Source organism: Fistularia commersonii, chromosome 11 (genome assembly GCF_037954325.1).
Source record: "Fistularia commersonii isolate RoL2024-O1a breed Wild chromosome 11, RoL_Fcom_v1.0, whole genome shotgun sequence".
Taxonomy (NCBI): domain Eukaryota; kingdom Metazoa; phylum Chordata; class Actinopteri; order Syngnathiformes; family Fistulariidae; genus Fistularia; species Fistularia commersonii.
Window position 1 is genome coordinate 11,040,297 of NC_141294.1, and position 21,120 is coordinate 11,061,416.

At 39.6% G+C, this 21,120-nt stretch overlaps 1 protein-coding gene across 3 annotated transcripts in view; it reads left to right on the forward strand.

Annotated features, from left to right (window-relative positions):
- Positions 1-21,120, forward strand: part of cdk14 (cyclin dependent kinase 14) — a 166,510-nt gene that overhangs the window by 21,948 nt on the left and 123,442 nt on the right. The window contains exon 1 of one of the 3 annotated variants that reach the window (XM_086154906.1): positions 8,824-8,960. The exons of 1 other annotated variant lie outside the window; for it this stretch is intronic. The gene's annotated coding sequence lies outside the window, so the exon portion shown is untranslated. Of the gene's footprint in view, positions 1-8,823; positions 8,961-21,120 lie in introns of those variants that run through there. One more of the 3 variants, XM_086154907.1, reaches the window with a different exon arrangement.

A 21,120-nucleotide genomic window follows, 5' to 3' on the forward strand; every position in this document is an offset into this window, starting at 1 on the left:
GTCAGCGTCTGCACAACACACTATGGCACAATGGAGGAGGAGTGAGGCCGGCGTATGATTTTTTTTTTTTTTATTCTCCTGCTAGGCTCCAGAAAGATAGCAAAAGCTGCTTTGTTGGAACACTCCCTTGCTGAATCTGGGCTTCCGACAAAGGATGTCTTTCATCCTGGGGGTGCTTCACTATCTGCAGGAGGCTGCAACCTTCCTGTATCTCACTCCAGATAAAGTGCTCTGTCACTCAACAGTTTACCATGACCAAAGCCGCAGAGGTCTTGTCTTATTCCTTCAAAAACGAGAAGAGCTGTTTAAGATGTAGAGCCACACATTTATAGCAACACACAACTGAGCACAATCCCAGACTTTGTCATTTTGACCCGAGCCATTTTTGGATTCTGCGACTGTCTCTGGAAAAAAAGGGGGGGTGTTGAATTTCATTGAAGTTCTTGGCCCTGACTGGAAAAATGTAAATGTTTCCCTTCATGTCTCTTCTTCTTCTTCAAATTTGTGAATTTTTGAGCCTTTGGATCTTGGTTCTGCTTTTTGTGCGGAGTGTAGAGATCTATAAATTCCAGTTTGAGACATCAAATCCCACAGAAATATCAAAAAACATGCGAACATCATCTTTTGTCGTGTTAGAATAGAGAGAACTTAAAGGGCATAGTTGTAAAGTGAACGAAAAAAAATGATAAAGCGCCACACAGAAAGTCGTCAAATGTAATCTGGGATTTATTGATTCATTCATTATCTCCAGGCAGGGTTTAACCTGGACCTGTCAATCACAGAGCCACATTTAGCCTTTAATCAATTCATCTTGTCATTCACACCTATGGGCAATTTAGAGGTGGGCGTACATGCAAACCTTACACTGAAAGGCCTCAAGAACCTTCTCGCTATTGGATAGAATTGCTCACTACTGCACCAATCTGCACTAATGTACCGCTAAATGAAAATGAAAATTGTATTTCTATTTTTTTTTTTCATAAGCAATGAAGCGGCCAGTCTCAGATGGAAAGGCCATTAATTCCAAGATAGAATGAGGTGACATTTGTAGGGTGCAATGACCGCTGCACTTGAAAATTGGCCTCTGCAAAAACAGAAGAAGCTGAAGTGGTATGAAAATGTCTTAATTTCACGGAGTTTGTAAAAAGAGGCTGGGGCTGGTCTGTTGAATTGTATTTAACCTAAAATAGGAGATGAACTAATACGGTCTAGTAACCTTGTAGAAAGTAAACTAGCAAAGTAATCCACTCTGCCCCTACTTGTATGTCTTTAAATATCTCTCAGCTATATACTTTTGGACTTTTAACAGTTTAATTAGATTCATTGCCATCTGCCCATCTGCTGGTCAATCTGAGCCTTAATCTGATCTCTGCTTCCTGTCAGTATGTCATCCAACATTGACATCCAACCTCCAAACTAATTCATTCAGAGTGAGGCCCCCCCTTCCCAGCAGCACTTTTAAACAGCATCTGCTTGGCTGAGTTTGACAAACAAGGCCGTCTCTCCTGGAGGCGCACATGGGTTTTCTACCGTATCCGTTTTCTCGTTTTTTTTTTTCCTCAAGGCCGCATTGATATGTCATCTTAAGGCCGAGGTCAGTCTCGCCTCTCGTCGCACGTCTGGAGCTGCGCTCACTCGGAGACTTTGGCGCTTTTGTGCAGATCAACAACAGTAAAAATGTGAAAAGTAGTTCCAGGGCTCAGAGCAGTGGGCTTAGTGATGAATAGGGATTAGAGTACTTGTTTGAATTGAGCAGCAGCCTGTCGCTTTTGTGTTGTGTCATCCCGCTGATTTGCATTTGGATGCTCGTCAGGAGCGCACCGTCATCGCGGTACCTACGCACCCCTTGCAGCCAGCAAATATCACTGACCAAGGCTTTTCCCTTCATCTCCGCGTGTCGTTTTATCAATGACTCCTTAATGAATCGCACCTTTGACCTGTGGAGGCCGACAGGCTTAATTTCTGATTAGCTGCGTATATTTGTGATTCGCCCTATTTTCTATTGATCTGCCAGACCCAGAGGTAGAGGATGATGTGAGTGCACTGCAGAATAACAAAGGCGGAGGGGAAACATGGAGAACTCTTTCTTCTGGAAGGAAGCCAGAGGCATCAGCAGTATTCTAAATCCTTACACAGACAGAGGGGAGGGAAGCGCAGCGCACAGATGTGAGTTTGAGGGAATTTAGGCCAGGCCGGGGTGTGAATATCACTGAGCATTTGTCCACATGCTCATACACACATGCGCAAGCAAACACACAAACCCATTTTAACAGCTGGAGTGCTTACGCCAGCACAGCTGGGAGCTTCTTCATCACTCTGTCATACGGCTCTCTATCATGGCCAGCATTGAGTGGATGTGGTGCCTCAGCGGGATCATTCACTTTTGTCCTTGTCAATCGATTGTAACATTTCTCCAAGAGGTAAGAGACCGTTTCTTTTATTTTTTTTTCATTAGCAAGCAAGACATCAAGGTCAGCACCATACCTGATATCCCTACTGCATGTGCCACTTGATTAAGTACACCGGTGCAATTCAACCGTCAACATAATTCCTACAAATTGATTCATTTTTGGAATCACGATGGGTGGTGGTGCCTTACTAAACTGCATACTGTTTTAGTTTCTAGTATTACAGTATGTCAAACCCCAGAAAGAAATATCTCTAAATGTTTGAAACACAATGTACTTTTTGCTGGAAAGTGATATTGTACTTATTGCTCATGGGCTAATACGATTGACTTATAGGCCCAAAAATGTAGTGACTACCTTATATGTTACAATCAAGTACAATCAACACATTGCTATTTTTGTATCATCTTCTACAGTGTTTTTCACTCAACATTCTACCACATTCTTGGAATCAGAATTTGAAGTAACAATGATTTTCAGAGGAGGCAACTCTTTTAAAATATCAATCTATTCACAAGTTATCGAGTTTTAATATTTAGCTATAACTCAATCTCAAGAAAACCAACTTAAACTTAAACTGCTACCTTAATAGTAAACCCTTTGCATAGGGTAAAGCACCTGCCTAATGTAGTTGAGTAAAAAAATCTCTGATAACAGTGCCCCGTGGCACACTCTGCATCAAACTGGATTAATTGCATCGGAAGGTTGACAGGTCGCTTTAAGTCTTTTAAATTATGACCTGTAACTGAAGAGGGCATGGTAGCTTGTACATTTTTACTTGGCAGACCTGTTGTTAAACTGCGTTCCCCATTAAAATCCCAAAGAAAAGGAAATCAATAATGGAAAATATTTGAGTGATGGACAGAGCGAAACGATTTTAAACTTGCCACACAAACAATAACCCCACAAACTGACGCCTATCATCCACCTGCATGACCTTTCTGTGTGAACGACAATTTTTGATGTTGGCGGAATGACGAGAGAGATCAGTGCTCCAAATGTCAGCAAATGCTGTGGTGCAATCTGATTCCCTCTGTGTGCCTCCATTTGCCATATCTGAATCTTATCAGTCCTGCTCTTGCCAATTAAAAAAAAGTCTGCGTTGAATCATAAAGACCTGTGTCCAAGTATTTAAAGAGTTGTTAAGACAGTTGTGAGACATCGGTCAATAGCATTTTATGATTCTGTATTTCGGGCCAACTTAAAGGAAAGCAAATTTAGACCAAATGCCTTTTTATCTGCAAGAAAATGTGTTACTTAATTAGAATTAATGAGTAATGGATAAACCTCCGACGGTATCTCAGAGAGGATTCAAAAATAAGAGTTCCTTCGATAAGATGTTTGCATGGTTAATATGTTTCTTGTATTTTGTCTACTTTAACTTTTCATATAATGGCACAATAACAAGGCGATCATGCAAAAAAAAAAAAAAAAACACAAAAGAAACAAAAAAAAAACAAAAAGATAAACTCATTAATCCTGATTCTACTCTTACATTTCTTATGAAGACGCTTCAAAGGTGAATCATTCGGTTTCCTCTTTATCATATGTATAAGTATTTCATGCAGCCATGCAGGGCTTATTGACATCCCATGAATGACTCTCACACAGTGGTCCATAAACTGAAGCACCCTGCGTTTTATGACATTAACATTAAACTCAGGGATGATCAGTGGATGGAATAAAATCCGCACAGACCCTCCTGTGTCCCACCGTGAGCCATGAAAGTGTTTACATTTATTGTTGCAACATGTTTGTTTATTGCGAGAAAACACCGCAGGTATTGGCAGTCGCTTTTCATTTTTCAATTTCTCTTCTGTTGAGCTTTTGATTTTAGGAGTGGCATCCCCAAACATGATTAAATGATATATGTCTATTTTTTTTTTTCAACAATTTAATTTCCCCCTTGATTTAGGATTTGTTTAACAGCTTTTACAATGATGGATAGCTGACTCAATAGTGAAGCTACAAATCAGGGATACATTGGAAGTAAACCTGCTTAGAAAGCCCGTCATTTGATTGAAGGCCTCTTGGTTATTTGTGTTTTGTGATTCCCTCAGTGTTCCAGTACACCAAATTGCATATTTAATTTACATCAATCAGTTTCTTGCTGCTAAAAGGTTCTCCTGCTTCTTTTTTGTTAGTTGATACCGAAGGACCTGCTCCAAATACATAATAGTAACCCTGGAGAATAACAGCTTTTGCTTGTGTTTGATCATGTTTTTGTTAAGATGTAATTTCAGGAAAAACAGTTTGTGTGTATGTACAGTGTATGTTAGAGTACTTTAATAATCTCTTGCAGTGCCCCATCCACAAAAAAAAGAAGTATAAAATGTACATTGAGCTGAGTAAAAGACAATGGGATGTAAACGTGTTGCATTTTATCAGAAGGAGTTGAATAGGTTCATTGTCACAAGCAGGGATGTTTTGCCGCTCAGAAGCTTTTGCTTTTTGCATGCGGATTCTCACAGGCTGGGATCAAAATTTGAAATATCTAGGGCGTCAGGTATTTAATGTCATAGATACGGATCAGGGATCACGGATGAATCCGTCTTTGGAACTGATGTGGCTTTGGTTCTTCTGCAGACCACTGCAGAGCGAGTGACGTCTACCCACTGCCTTTTTGTTTTTCACTTAAAGGTATACAGAGTTTCTTCAGAATGAACATGTGCCACTGAGGTAGAACATATGCCTGCTACTAGGTGATTGCAGCATCTACTTTCATGCCCACTGTTTGGGGGAAACAAAAATAATATCCCAGTTAGATTGTGGCACATTTATTTTTATGGTTATGCACACTTGTGTGTGACGTGTGCTCTACAGCCCGAAGTAAAAGTGCAATAAAAAAAGAAATGTTTATGCAGGGTAGAAAAAGAAATTGATATGTATATCTATTTAAATAACAAAAAAGGTACTCAAAAAAATACATATTGCTGTATATTTTCTTTTTGTTTTTTTTAAACCTCCCAGTAGAAAAGTAGAGGAGCATTTAAATTTATGTAGAAATAAAAATGCTTTAGGCTACATGAAAACACACACGTTATATTCAGAGTCTCCCCACTGGTCATTAGAAACTAAAGAAGCCTCTTGATCGAGGGGTAAAACTGTCTTCAAGTGAAGAAATTCAAGTCAGGCTGCCACAACGAGAAGATTTCGACAAGAATTCACTATGAACAAGACACAAAAGCAGATACCGACCTCAAGAACGGAAATATAAATCTGTCCATCCTCTGCCGCTTATCCTGCCCCCAGGGTCAGGGGTGATGCTGGAAGCTATCTCAGCTGTCATTAGGCGAGAGCTGGGGTTCACCATGGACTGGTTGCCAGTCAATCGCAGGGCCACATATACGGACATACAACCATTCACTCACTCATTCGGGGCAATTTTCCCCAATTTTTACCAATTAACCTGCTGCATGTTTTTGAACTCTGGGAGGAAACTGGAGATCCCAGAGGAAAACCATGCACACTCAAAGTGAACTATGCAGGAGATAAATGACATATGTTGAATAAAGTCCTCTAAAAATGTGTAAATTTTCACCTTAGTCATATTTTAGCTACAGTATTTCTACCTGTCTGTCTGTCTCTCTCGCTCTCTTTCTCTTGCTCTCTCTCTCTCTCTTTCTCCCCTTATGTACTCTGTATATACAGTGTGTATTTCTGGATGCATGATGCATGTGTTTGCTTCTGGCCTAGAGTTTGTTGTGCAGCACTAAATAATAAATAACACACATACATACGCTAACACACACATACAAATCTCTAGCAAGCATACACATAGTTTGGTGTGCATTACAAGGGGTTGTTCAAATCTTGTTAAAATGCAGATAATCTTTTGTCTGGGTTTTTAATGCGTTAGCCGATTAACTTCGTCTTTTGGCTTGAGAAACTGCAGTGTTTTGGATCCAATCCAGGTTGTCTAATTGTAAATTTCACACATCTCTGCCATCCCCCTGAAACATAATGGACATGGTGTGGTTCCTGTAGCAACAAGCCTGTCAGTCAAGGTCATCCTTGACAAAGGAAATGGTGAACAAGGATAAACATGCAAAGTCATTTCAAGTGAGAATGCAGCAAAAGGACAGATTCCTCTGTCTGGGGATTTGGGCCCTGTAGCACCGTGTGACAGGACCAGGGTGGCAGTTACTTGGCAGGACTCTATGGACTGTCAGTGCTGATGAAGTCAGGAATGAGGTTGTGGAGGCTCTATCAGTCCTTTTCCCATGTTTAGTAACTAATGTGTTTATAGTGTTGCACTAAATTGGTCTAAATTAGACAAAATTTATTAGACTAAATTAGTCTGATAAAAGACCAGGATATATCTATTTCTAAATTGGTTATTCTTCACCTGGTCCTGTCCACAGTGCACACGCTTGGTTTTCAGGCATGCATGAGGTTATACAAAAAGCTCCATTTACACTTCTGTGTCGCATTCATGCGGACACTATAACAATTATGGCGCCTGCTTTATTTCTTGTGTTGAGCTCTGGAAAAGTCCAGAAACAGTTACAGAGTGCAAACACTTGGTGGTGCTGGGACTTAAATGCTGAATGTTTATAAATACTAAATAGGGTTGCATTTACTGAAATCACTGAAACCCCGATGTAGAGCTACAGTCAGACCATGCATAGGATGAAGTTTGACATCGTTCATCTTGCAACCCTCTTTGGGCTCTACCATTGGGTGTGAGTTCTACGTTGCATTTTTAAGTTTTGGCTTATGATTATAGCCTGATGTAAGGCTTTGAGCGAGAGGGAGTCCTTAGTTGAACATTTAAGGTGCACATTGCTGTGCACCCAAAGCTGTATGTATGCCCATCCTGTTTATGCATCTTTTTCATGTAAATTTTGACCCCATGCTTGAGCTGACCCGAGCATGATGTGGACGATTATAATTCTATGGTACCGTATCCTAGTTCAGCTGAAATGATTTTGATGAAGCTCCAGGCGATTGATTGTTGAAATAATGACTTACACAAAATCAAATGAAATCTCTTTGCTGTAAGCAAGATTTCATACCATAAGAATGTATTGGACTAGACTGTGGAGGAAAACTGTCTTGGAGGAAAACTGATAATTTGAGGTGCAATACTCTGGTGTCCCCTGTTGTATGCAGGGTCTCCATTGGCACACATAGACAAGTTGCATTTAACCACTGGTTTTGATTCAACAAGCAAGTATACATCAGCCTTTTCCCTTATATCTAAGGACTCAACATTTTATATGCATTCAAATCATCTCCAACATGCACGTAAATTGTCAGATTTTCAGTTCCTAGACATGAAGTCACTGTCATTATGTTGAATAATGATTTATATATTTCCAGGAAGTATGACCAAATGAACTGAAAGAAAAAAAAAAGGTTTATAGCTTTCTCCAATGGAACATGTTGCACTTTTCCCCAAATCTGATGATAAAATTGATTATTTGACAAGACAAATTGACTGCTTAAATAACGGTATTAGGGGCACACACACTCTCTCTCTCACACACACACACACACACACACACACACACACACACACACACACACACACAGAGACACACACACACAAACACTTTGGTGTTATTGAATATTCACTGCATACACAATCCATATTGACAAGTTAATTGCTTTCATAAAGATTGCATTGTATGGGGATCTGCATTTTCAGTTTGTGACTGGTACAATGATGTTGGGGCCACCCCTCAAGTTCCTGACAGCCATTCTAAAAATCATCTAAAGTATGGAGGGTTTACTAGTCTTTATACCAAATACCCATCCAATTGGTCTCAAAGTTGTTCCAAGGATATGAGAAGCTGCAGAGTTGCCACTGCAGTCCTTCCCCGGTTTCACAAAGCCTTTTGGACTGAAGAGAAGCTGCCATTATTCCAATAGAGGTCACTAGAAAGATGCTTCTTTCAGTCACTCCTCATCTTTTTGACTCAAGGTCCAGGTTGGATTTAATTTGGAATGCAGTGTTTCTGTGTGGCAGGCGAAAAGAATCATGCCCCAACTACTTTTCGTTTGGCTCAGATTCACACAGGCATTTGTACCATGTCTGCATCACTGCAGCTTCAGCTGCTGCTGCTGCCTTTGCAGACACTGTTCGCTTCCTCGAACTCCTCTGGGCTGTACCATCTCAGGCGAGCAAGAGGGGTCTTCACGAGTTTCCGCGTGTCTTTGCAGGTAGACCCTTTCTCTCTCATCTGCTGTATCGCACCCATCCTTCACGCGGGGCGGCCGAGCCTCCTGTGTCATTATGAACCACAGGCTCACAGCCTCTCACGGCCATCCGCCAAAAAAACAAAACAAAACGTAGCTTCCTAATCCCCTGCGCCGCCTCAGATTTCACTCCCCCCCGCTTCACGCAATCATCTTTTCCAGCTTGCAAAGGGAGCAGAAGAGAGAGAGAGACTGAGAGAGAGGGAGGGAGGGAAAGAGAGAGATAGGGAGTGATAGAGGAAGGGAGATGTTTTGAGCTGTCCTTCAGAGAGGGGGAGAGAGAGATTGGCCTGAATGTGTTCTGTCTGCTCTTCAGAGGCATCCAGGTGAGCTGTTTCTTCCTGGAAGGTAAGAAGAAGGCTGAGATTGGTGCTTATTTGCCTGCAGCCCTGTCACTCCCTAGTTCCCATTCTTCTCTTGCTTCAGATACAATGCTTCTATTAGTACGCTTTGTGTGTTGTTGAATGAGGATGTGTAAACCCTATATACAGTTATTGCATGAGGAGATGCACAATGTACATGTCATATTGTAAGGAGACTCCGAGGGTTTGTATGGGGATCTGCGAATGGTGTGTTTGGTGGTGGAGATTTAATTTTTTATTTTTTTTTGTATTTTTTTTTTTTGAGCGGGCATCAGGGAGATGACGAGCTCTCATGCTAGCACGCCAGCTTTTAAAGTGGATGGCCCATCGAAGTCTCACTGCATCTTAAGTGGATGTGTGTGTTCAGCCTTTTCTGCTGTTTACTGCAACACATTTTCAGGGTTGCCCCTCACCCCCACAGTCCCATTCCCCATCCCCACTACGTTTCACCACTACAACAATCCCTACTGTGCTATATGGCAGCTTTCCTTGTTGTGGTGAAATGGGTGCAAATGTTTACTGGTGTAATGGATGGAATTCCTGGCCTCTGCATTTCTTTTCTCTTTTTGCTTCCTCTATAATAAGTTGCCCCACTTCAGGGAAATGGCAAGACATGCCCAAAAGGATGCTGGACTCTCAAGTGAGAAGACAAGAGAGAGAGAGAGAGTGAGAGAGAGGAAGTCTTAACCATCTGTGGTGAGGCTTTCTAAAGGGACATATGTAGATCCTTGGGCAGACGGCAGGGCTGGCTGATGGGAAGAAGAAGGGGATACAGAAAGGTCTGATGGCTGAAACTGTTGGAGTGGAGAAGAATATCAAGGTCATTTGTTTTTGTGAAGATACGGTTTGGGAGAGCGAAGGCCATGTCCAAAATAATGCACTTTTTAGAGGGTAGGCTCAGCTTTGAATTAAAAGATCCATCAGAAAAAGTAACATGTAAAGTTGGTATATCTAAGGTTATAAAATATTAGATATTCTGACCATCAGTTTACTATGGGGAAACAAATCAACAATGGGGTCCAATAAAGGATGGTCAAAATGACTCGACTGAAGTTAGAAATAATATAATGAAAATAGGAACAAAGGAGCTCATGCACCCTTACTCATATGCACGTACAACATAAAATGCCAGACTTTGAAAACTCCATCAAGGTATGTTCAAGATATTATATATTGTATAAATAAAGAGGGGGTGGCTAATAATGAAACATCTCAAACAGGATCCAGTATAGTCCATATGGAAAACAGGGGTAACATTTCAATATGATTTATTTTGGAATCAGTCAAATTATTTCTGAGACTGTGCCTTTTTTCCCCCATTAGGCAACTCACTAATTCTTTTTGCGGCACAATGGTAAGACATCTACCTTCAGAGCCACCTCTTTGTTCTCTTTGCCCTGTTAACTTTCTTCTCATTACCAGAAGTGTAACAAAGTGGTGGAAGTTTGAAGGTTTTTTTTTTTCTCATCTTTATTTTAAACTGAAACTGACTCTTATTTGCTGCCAGTGCAAATTTGAGAGGACTCTTTTGATCTTGTGATGTTCTGAGAAGTACACATTGGTATTCATGCCAGTGTTCTCGTCATTTTACATTTGTGCCCTCTCTAACTTTGCCACTATTTCATCATAAAGTGAAAGAGGTGTGATTAAGCAAGTCTGTTAGTATTCATTTGTATTGAATATAATTGGATAGAGAATTTAACACTAATTTTAGTTAAGGTCAACTGAAAAATTTGTCAAAGTAAGAAAACTTGTGGTTAAGACCTTTGATCCTGGTTTTCCACTACTGTCATGTTGTTGCTTGGCCAGATCCTCTTCCCCAAGTACACACCAATGTAAAATATAATACAACTATAATAAAGTAAAGTTGACATAAAGATGGGAAAAAAAGTAGTTTCAATTGGAAGTCACAACTGTATACTTTTGGCTCTCCATCCAATAGCCAGTTGCTAGCAATTGATTGTTGGAATTTTTGCTTTATATAGTTTGTGATACTTCACATAGGCATCAATATCGATTCTGGCTCTAAGACAGTGCATCTACAAACCTCTAACACGGTGACTATTTGGAAATTTCTTTTAAACATCTGCCACAGCACACACAAACAACAATGCAAAAAAACAAAATGACATAAAAGCGCCAGTCAGTGGCGACTCATAAGCATGGAGTTTGCATGTTCATCCTTCGGCTATGTGGGTCGTCTCCAGGTGCCCCACTTTTCCTCCACAGTTCCGATCACATGTAGGGAATTAAAATTGACAATTTAATTGTCCTAATTTAAATATTGGAGTGAGTGATTTCATGGCAGTAAATGCTGCCCTCTGACTGACTGGCACTTGAAGCGAGTAAGACGTGTTATCGAACATTGGATGTTTACGCTTACATGAAAAGATACTTCAAACTGACATGCCGTTTGTTGTGCTCAGAAATGAAATGGCCCTTCGGGCCGCGCATTCTTTCCTCTTTGCATTAATGTATGACGATTTGTCAGGATGGTATAAAATCCATTCCAGCATTTATAAAGGGAGTAGATAAGCTCATGGGCATTGAAATTATGATGGGACAAACCATTTATATCTGAGTATTCATTTAACAGCTTCCATATCCATTAGTTGCGGTAAATAAAAAAAAATAAATCTGTTTTCCGTTTAGGACCCTTTATCGTATTTTTCCAATTGGATTTGGTTATATGCAGTTTAACAATATATGGCAAATAGAGGTACGGAACCCTCACCCGCTGTTTGCATGCTCAGTCAATGATAGGCAATGTTTTCCCGAACGTAATCATATTTTGTTACTGAGCATTAAGCTGTCTGCATTGGGTTATGTTTCTCTGCACTTGGGCCATGAAGTGTATCCTATAGTGCATGTCTGGTGAGTCTCGTTTGGAAGTTGCTAAATATCAAGGGGATTACCTGTGCAACACATTCAGGCCGCAGTATTGTCAAACTTAACCTACATTGTAATCTCCTCTATAAAGTTTCATACTTCCTCATGTATGGATCTTGCGCATTGTTGCCCACGACCTTATTAACTCTCAACAAATGGCTCTAAACTTCCTTCAATTCATAGACATTTGCAGGACCACATTTTGCCAAAACACACCCACAAATTATAATAATGCCCTCATTCAGTTGTATTCATCCCGAGATAGAGTTAATGGTGTACTGCGTGATTCACATGTAGGGGCTGCAAAACTGAAGAGTTTGCTTAAGTGCTGCTTGGGCTAATGACTCAGCAGCAAATGCCCTATTAGATCTGTAATTTACATCCTGTTACTTTCATATTATTATTTTGAGTCTGTGTATTGTGACATGAGACAAATTTGTAAAAGCCTGTTGAGCCATGAGTCCTGAAAGTAAAATAAGTTAAGGGGAACCTCCACTGACTGTAGTCATGGAGAGTAGATTGTGAGATATGAATGATCAAGGCTACATTGTGTGCTATCCGAAGCTTTGGGGATATGGTATATACATATTTATTGAATACAACCATCTTAAATGGTAAAGATGATGGTCTTCATTTTTTAATACCTTAATAGCTTACACTTTTCAAAATCATTCTTGCTGCATCAGATGAGAGTATATCTCAGTCTTTAAACGCAACAAAATCTAGGACAGTACTAAAATCACAAGAAAGATCAATACAAGACAATAAAACTAAGCCAAACCAAGATGAAAGAATACAGATAAAATGTACATAGTAAGTTAGGAAAATTTATAACTGTATTTTCTTCTTCATATCCTGGTCATACCAAACCTGGTAAGATAGTCATGAGATCGTCAATATCAGTATACTGGTTGTAGATGGTTGTATTCAATTAAACAATTAGATACCTTGTAACATTTAGGCAGTACAGGTAATTTAATAACAACAAAAAGCCTGCATAAAACGATTGGCTTTCTAGTCTCTTGATCAGTTTCCTTTTCTAAAATAACAGGCACCAGATAAAGTCTACAGCTTTTACTTCAATGCATCAGATTCCAATTCAATAAACGGGCAATTAAGAATGATTAAATTGTGTTTCAGGCGAAAGTCAATAATAAAAGAGTTTGATCAGGAATGAAGCCCAAAGGCCCAGAGAAACAGAAGTCAAACAGTATTATTGAAACTTTTAGTCAGTCACCAGGCAATAGAGTTAAGTATGGATTGAGTTCAGTTTTATTTAGGGCAGTGTCTTCAGTGCCGAACACTTTTCTCAGGCATTTTTTAAGCATGACAATCTCAGGGTCATTTTACACACTATTTGTCTTTCCCAGATTATCTGCCTTTTTGGTGTCATCATTGTGAGGCACATCCAAGTAATTCTAGTCATTAAATGCCAGCTACCTCTCCTCCAAGCCTATTTCGATTTTTTTTTATTTTCCTTTAGGTGAGAAGGTAGTCCTACCACAGACTGAAGATTTCTGTGAAAATACTACGCAAGGCTTGCAACCAATGAGAGGAGAGTAACATATGACACAAAAATCAAAGCTAGATAGATCATAGATAGTCAACATTTTTAAAAAACAACAACAAATATATTCAGCTGATATAACCAGATACCATTCCGTGAGTAACCGATCAAAAGTTGTTTTGAAGATGTGATTTTTTTATATCAGCGCTGATTCCGAGTAAGTCACATTATTGTCTTTTATAGTACAGCACTAGACTTTTTGTTTTAAATTTTTCTTCTTTTTGCTTTTGCCAGATGTTTATACAACATGTAAACAAACAAAAACAAGCTTGTCATTAAATACTCCCAACATAGCTTCATCTGAAATCTCAATTCACATCTTTCTTTAGGAATAAAGGGAAGGACCTAAAGTTATGTCACAAAGCTACCAAGTAAAGCATCAGCCTTTTAGTTCGAAGAGCAGGGAGTGCTGCTGATGTTATCTGAATCCAAATGGGTTAATCATCCTTATGAATTTGCAATCGGTTATTGGCCATTAATTGTGAACTGCACAACTTGGGCAAGTTGTTAGCAGACCGGTGCATCTAAGCAGTGTGGCAGCTGTCATTCATGCTTGATGATAGTTAAACTGCCAGTGGATGGAGTGCTGCCTTGACATGCCGAGACTATGAAGTTGGGCGTTTCACTCAAGAGAATTATTATTTTCTGATAATAATTTCTTCATCAAAACTTTCTAGGAATCACACATGTGCCCTGCCATTATTAGTGACAATGTTTTTTAACCTGTTGGACGCAGTCTCAATCTATGGATTCTGTCAAAAATGTCCAATTATAATATTGATTCCATGAACCATTTATTATCTTTAGTTGCCCCCAGGTGAGATTTTTAAGTTAAAATGTTTTATTACTAGTGAACACCATAAATGTATATTATATTCCAGTTTGGTTGATATCGACCAACCCTTTTGTGTATGTGTATGTAAGTGTTAGTGTTTCAATTGTTTTTAGCCAAATAAATAGCAGATTTGTGTCCTTCATTATTTTCATCCCAACAAAGCAAATTTCAAATGGGTGACGTATTTTCATTAAAAAGATTCAGGATTCATAGCCTTACATGACAGTGTTTTAAAGGTGATCGATGAAAAAGGCTGGTATAGTGAGCCAAGAGCAGACTGAGGTAAGGGGCTGCCCACGTCACAGCTTTTTTCCTGTATCTGGAACTGCTGGGAAGGCGGCCAGATAAGTCATTTATTTGTCTGCGCTTCTTGTTCTCTGAGAGTCCAATCAAAGACATTAGCTGGTTATATTAATAAGGAGCTGAAGGACCTGGCTCTTAGCATCTGGGCAGAGCCGATGCATGTATTGAGCTGGCACTAGATGATATAGGCCGTTGTGCATGCATTTGCAAGCACTGTGCACTGCGGCGTTATTATTGTGCGAGAAGAGCATGCTGCATCTGTTCAGTCTATGCCACTTGCTCAAAATCTGTAATCACCACCATCATCTAGCAATTAATGAAATATGTACTGAAACACAAACATAACTTCTAAGGGGTGCTCTCTTTTGTATGACAATTCATATTTGGTGTGTGTTATCCATCTTATCTAACTAACCTCAGTCTGCTTTTTTCAAACCAAGGAAGCATCGATTTAAAAAAAGGAAAAAGAAGGACTGGGTCAACAAAAAGGCCTCAATGCGAGCATCTTGTACCAGCTGAAAGACAGAACAGCATGTCCACTCTTGAGACAGTTTGGCTTCAGTGGAGATGACAGAACAAAAATGACTCAAATGCAGAAAAGCCAAATCAAAAAAACTGCCACAAAGTCTCTCTTTCTCTCTCTCTCTCTCTCTCTCTCTCTCTCTCTCTCTCTCTCTCTCTATATATATATATATATATATATATATATATATAGATGGATATATAAATATTTTATGCATTTAAAGTCTTATCAGTCTTGTCCTTGCTATTCAAAAATTATACATATGGATATGGTGCTCTGTCACCAGAGACTAGAAGGCTGCAATTCTAAAGTACCGGTACTCGAATATAATAATGAACTTTTAGAAATTATAGCAAACTGATCTAGGAAAGGAGGGACTCTACTAGAGGCTGACAGAACCTCAATCTTATGCAGTATATGATGAAATCACATCTAAATTGGTTACTGGCATGGTAAACTGTCCCTTACTGCTGTTGGTAAGATAGAAGTATGATCAAAACCATTTGAAGAGGTGGCAACAACATGCCAACACATTTCCAAATGTGTAACTATAGGAATTTCTATAAATTGTGACTCCTACTGAACTCCACAGCTACATGTTTAACCGTTGAAAAAAACTTGAAAAGGGCCTCTCTGCTCACATGAACGTTGCCACAGTTGGAGCCAACAGCTGACTGTCATATCATTCTGTGTAGCCTCTTCCAAGGGGCAAATTACCTTCTAGCTCAAGCATACCTCTAGTTTTGGTAGTGAGCAGATAGACCCTGCTTTATTACTAAGCACATGTGGTTACCCTGAAAGGTTTCCAGTGACTGGGTAATGTCTTGGGGTTGTTCGTAATGTCGGCAACAGTGGTTTGTTTGGTTGAAATGCTTCGTATGTTGGTCGAGACTGATGGTCACAATGGATTGGAGGAAAAAGCGAACATGGGTTGAAACTTGAGAATGTTATCACTGCGGAATTGGACTATCTTATTATGACAATTTAGTTCCATGTGATGCAACTTTCCAAGAATGTGTTGAATTACAGACCCTTATGGACAGACCAAAAAATAAAAGGCTTAGTCATTTTTGGAAAGATTGCATATACTATTTACCCCTTTCACTATTTTCTAGAAGCTTGAGGAGGCTGCAAAGTGAGAGGGTGCTGTGACAATGAATGCATGGCTATTCTTCATTTATTTTTAGCCATTACATTTGGCAGTGCTAAGGCTTTTTTCACATCAAGGCAACATTACACATGCATACCCAATTTATTTATCTGCACACCTTATATGCACGGACAACAAGCCAGCATTCTGCCTATGCAGAGTAAAACAATTCGATATGGTTCAACAAATGTTGTGGTGGGATCTATTGTGAGTGGTCCTGTTCTTGGGAAAAGCATAAATGACAGGTGAAATTTCATCCTGATAAAGAAAGCTATTGTGGCATTGAATATGTGTCCAACTCAGTCCTCACTGTTGTAATAAAAACAATATGTGTGTGGTGATGGACAGCATGTACAAAATACAAAGGCCTATCAACTATTGATGACTATGAAGATATGGTATCTATGATTGTATGTATATTTGTGTGTACGCATACATCTATGTATTCATTTATTTTTATCAACTTGATATTGTCCTTCATGAGCATCCTACTTGTTTTCCGTGTAATCCTGGTGTTCAGACAAAGTGGGGGGAAGGCTGGAGTCAAAGTGGCACTGTAACCAAAATTTATTTTACATTTTATCCTTGGCAATTATTGAGATTGCCTCGCAGACAGAAGTCACATTGGCTTTGAAAAGATGCCAAACAAGCTCAAGGATAAGGACAGGAATGAAGGCCTATGCCAAAATAGCTTAATTTGATTACTTCAATGTAATGCATTACTGTACTAAACACCAACCTGACTGGACTAACAGATGTCCACCTCATTCTCCATTAGCACATCCTTTAACAAATTCGACAAGTCATTCTGTAGTTTTTCATCAAACAATTCAGTTCTTCATCTCTATCAAGAATCTTTAAGGCAATATGTGGCCCCATATAGTTAAATGTTTACTTTTATTATGTAAAAGTAATGTATGTAATGTAAATATATAGATTTATTTTCCTTTCTTGATGAAACATGTTGACAGAAGTGATTATATTATTTTCTTCTGTAATCATTTTGCAGTGTACTTTGAGAAGTTGAATTGTAAAAAAAGAAACAAGCAAAAAAACAGAAGTGGAGTTTTAATATTCTAAACCAACGTAATAGAAACTGATGTTCTTTTTACCTTTTAAAACTGGCATTATACGATGCACAACCATTCATTTGAATCTTTAACTATCAATGCAAATTTTTTTTGAAAGTGAGATAAGAGATATATATGATTACACCTCTGTGCTGTAAAAGCTCTGGCTTCATGTTTTTAGTTCTGTCCACTTGCATGTCTCTCCGTCTGTCCAATGGATATAAATACCATATTTTAGTAATGGATTGGAGAAATGTCTTCAAACTTTGAAGGAATATTGACGAGACATCAAAGATGAAATCATGTAAACACACTGGAGAGCGTTTTATGTTGTAACTCTGTACGTCTAAAAGGAAAAGAAAAGAGCCGTGCATCAGGAAGAAACACTAATCAAACATGCAAAACTGATCAGAATTCTCTCTCATTTATTTTACCCGAAGGGCATTGTAATAGCCTGACCCATTGCAAAAGAGTCACTGGCAAAGGGCACTGCAAAGCAGCTCTTGGGTTTATTGCATGGCACCAAGAAAAAAATGTTTGCAGGTCTTTGTATGGTAAGTAATTACCTGGGCATTTTTCCATGACTATGTTGAAACATGAATAAATGTTATTTTAAGTGCAATATTTTGATAATTTGTACGCTCACACACACACACACACACACACACATACACACACACACACACACACACACACACACACACACACACACACACACACACACACACACGCACACACACACACACATGCACGGACCCTAGCAGCTAACATGACAGATAATAATGCACTCATTCAAATGCATTTGGCCAGAGATGGAGTTAATGGTGTGCTGTGTCATTTCTAATAATTTGCTACTCCTGAGAAAGAGAAAGGATATAAATTATCCTCTCACCCTCATGGGTAGGCGTGTCTTCCTTATTTGCCGGTCCTGCTCTAGAGGCAGGGGAGTTTGAGTGGCCTGCACAGTCTGAATTATTGTACAGACTATACTCCTGTGGACATATATTCCAGATGTTATGCCATGGACAGCTCTTCATGGAGCCAATGTGTGGGTTACAACTCCCAGTGCTCCAATTACCACCAATTTCACGACTAACTTTTCTCTGTATGTCTTTTTTAGCTCTTCTTTCAACCCTTGATGTCTTTTTATGTAGCTCCTGTTCCTTCCTCCTAATCTCTTCCTTTTGGTAATACCAGTGGGTTCTCTTATGACTGGCTTGGTAGATATGTTCACTAAGCAGACCTTGTTCTCTCCATTCATTTGACTTTTCAGGACCAGCCTCGCTCAGTATAGGCTGTGGCTGACTTTGCTGTGGCGTCCTTAAGGCTTCCATTTGTCTATAGGATCCCAAGACATGCGTAGCTTTCTAGCAGCTCTGTTACAGGAATTATCTTCCTCTCTTTGACACCGATCAACATACTAATTTTGTTGTTTTAGATCCCGATGAAGTTCTGACATACAGTGTCATCCATGTGCACAAGGTGACTAATGGTTGCTGTGCTTTGCAACCATTGATTCTCTTTGTGTTATTCTGGTGATGAAGTTTAGACCTTTTTAGAAGAGAAGCAGGCATTGTGCATCATCTTGGTATATTTTGCACTGATGGTATTCCACTCTTTTTCACAGTCAGTCCAGGCAATGTGCAAGTTAGTCTTTCTGATCTTGAAGTCTTGATTATTTATTGACCAGTAGCAAGTTCTTTGCTCTCCTTACCACTAATTACTTTTTTTGCTCTCTTCATGAATCGATGCATGATAGGAGCTTTGTTGCATTGCAGAGTTGGGTTGTTGGCTCATATTTGGTTGTTGAGTACATGAGTATCTACCCTTGGGTCAAACACCCATAAGTAGGTGGTCCAGTTAATTTAAGGTAGTTTTTTTATTTTAGTTTTCAGCATGTCTGTGCCTGCTGCCGTCCAGCTCTTCATACCTGATACAAATTCTTTAATGTGTGCTATTGCAATCGTTACTGGATCGTTTCCTGGGTGTGCTTGTAGAGCAGCTAGTTACTGAATATTGGTGTTATACAGTATGATGCTTCCTTCTCCCATATACTCTCTGAACTGTTCAGTGTTAGTGCTAGTTGGACTGTTTCTCACGTTGACAACTCACCACTGAGAGTAGACTTTGGGTACTGCAGTGTAGAACATCTTGTCAACTGTATCTGTTTAGTTGTAAAGCTCGCGTAGCAGGTTTTTATTTTATAATCTTCAATGATTCGGGCATGGACAGTTTGCTGTACTTCCTAGGTATCTGTTTCTTCATCACAGCTCTCTTTGCGTCAATTGATGAACTTTGCTCTGTTGTCTTGATCTTGGTGTCCAGTCGCCTTCTGAATGAGGCGTTCTCAAATCCTCAGGCGTTTATCTTATTTTGTTGGTAGAATCACTATTGTAGTGGTGTATATCACCTCTCTAATCTCAGTTATGGTCTTATTTGTCATATTAAGCATTGCATTGGCATCTTCTGGCAGACTTTGAGAGGGCACTATGTCACGTAGCCTTGATGATAAGCTACTCTGGTCCAATGTTGTCCAACTTAGCTTTGACTACCGGTATTTATTTTTGGCCTTTTTCCCTGGAATTATATGAATTAGAGAGTGGGGATAATGATGTTTCTCTCCCTGACCTGTCACCTTTGCTTTAATTTGTCCATTGTCCCCCCTGCATCTTTAGTTTTGATAGCATCTGTGAATGTTGGAACACTGGGCTAGGAGTTGTCTCTCTTGTAGCATAGATAATGGATGAATCCATGTGGAGTATACACACACACATGCACACACACACACACACACACACAGACATGCATGTGCGTGTGTGTGTGTGATTGCCTGTGTGTGTGATGAATTTATTAATTTTAAAAGAATTCCTTCTTGCTCTGTGTTGTATGATGTCTATCACATTTTTTCCAGATTTCACATTCATGCTCTTTTCGATTCCCCGATGTTTGGTGTTTTAAGTCTGAAATAAATCAACCAAATAGTAAAGCTGCCAGAGATGCCAAACAAATTATGCTATATTTAGCTCAGAGCCAAACACAGTGCTGTCTGTCATTCACTAACACAAACGCATGTAGATGGGAGGAGGATGAGGTGTTTTTTTCCACTCTGTCCTCTGGTGTATCATCTCACTGTCATGCGGAACCCTGAATAATGAAGCCAGGCAAGCAGATAGCCCTGCTTTGTCTCCGTAAAATGAAAATGCGTTCACACAGTGGGTAAGCTCTGAGTGTGGCCAAGTTAACATGGCTGATAGCGCTGAGTTACCAGAGCACATAAGTAGGCTTTATGGCTGATTGGCCCTTTGTACTTGTCATTACTCAGGCTAATGTCATCAGTAACTACTTCTCTAGGGGTAGTTTTATTAGCCTGGCCTGCCCACTGTGTTGCAGCATTCATTTTTCAATTTCTCTTTTATGACCCCCAGATAAGATGAATCTTAAAGGACTTTAAACTTACCACAGCACTGCAGAATGCACTCCAGATAGCAAGCAAACTCATTTATTTTCGTGTTTACATGAAGACAGTGGTTGATGTGATTAAAAAGGTTGTTGAACTTGAACTGATTAGTGTAACAACATCTGAAACAGCAGTTTCCTATTTGTCGGATGTCACAATCTTGCAAAGGAAAGATGCCAAAAACCATGCCTGAATTGCCAGGATATGTGAATAGGAGAGCGAGAGGTTGTATTAATCTATATGTAGCCCTGTGATTGACTGGCGACTGGTCAGGAGCGTACCCGCCTCCCGCCGAATGCCAGCTGGGATTGGCTCCAAGTCTACAACAGGTGCTGGACAACTGGTGTAGATA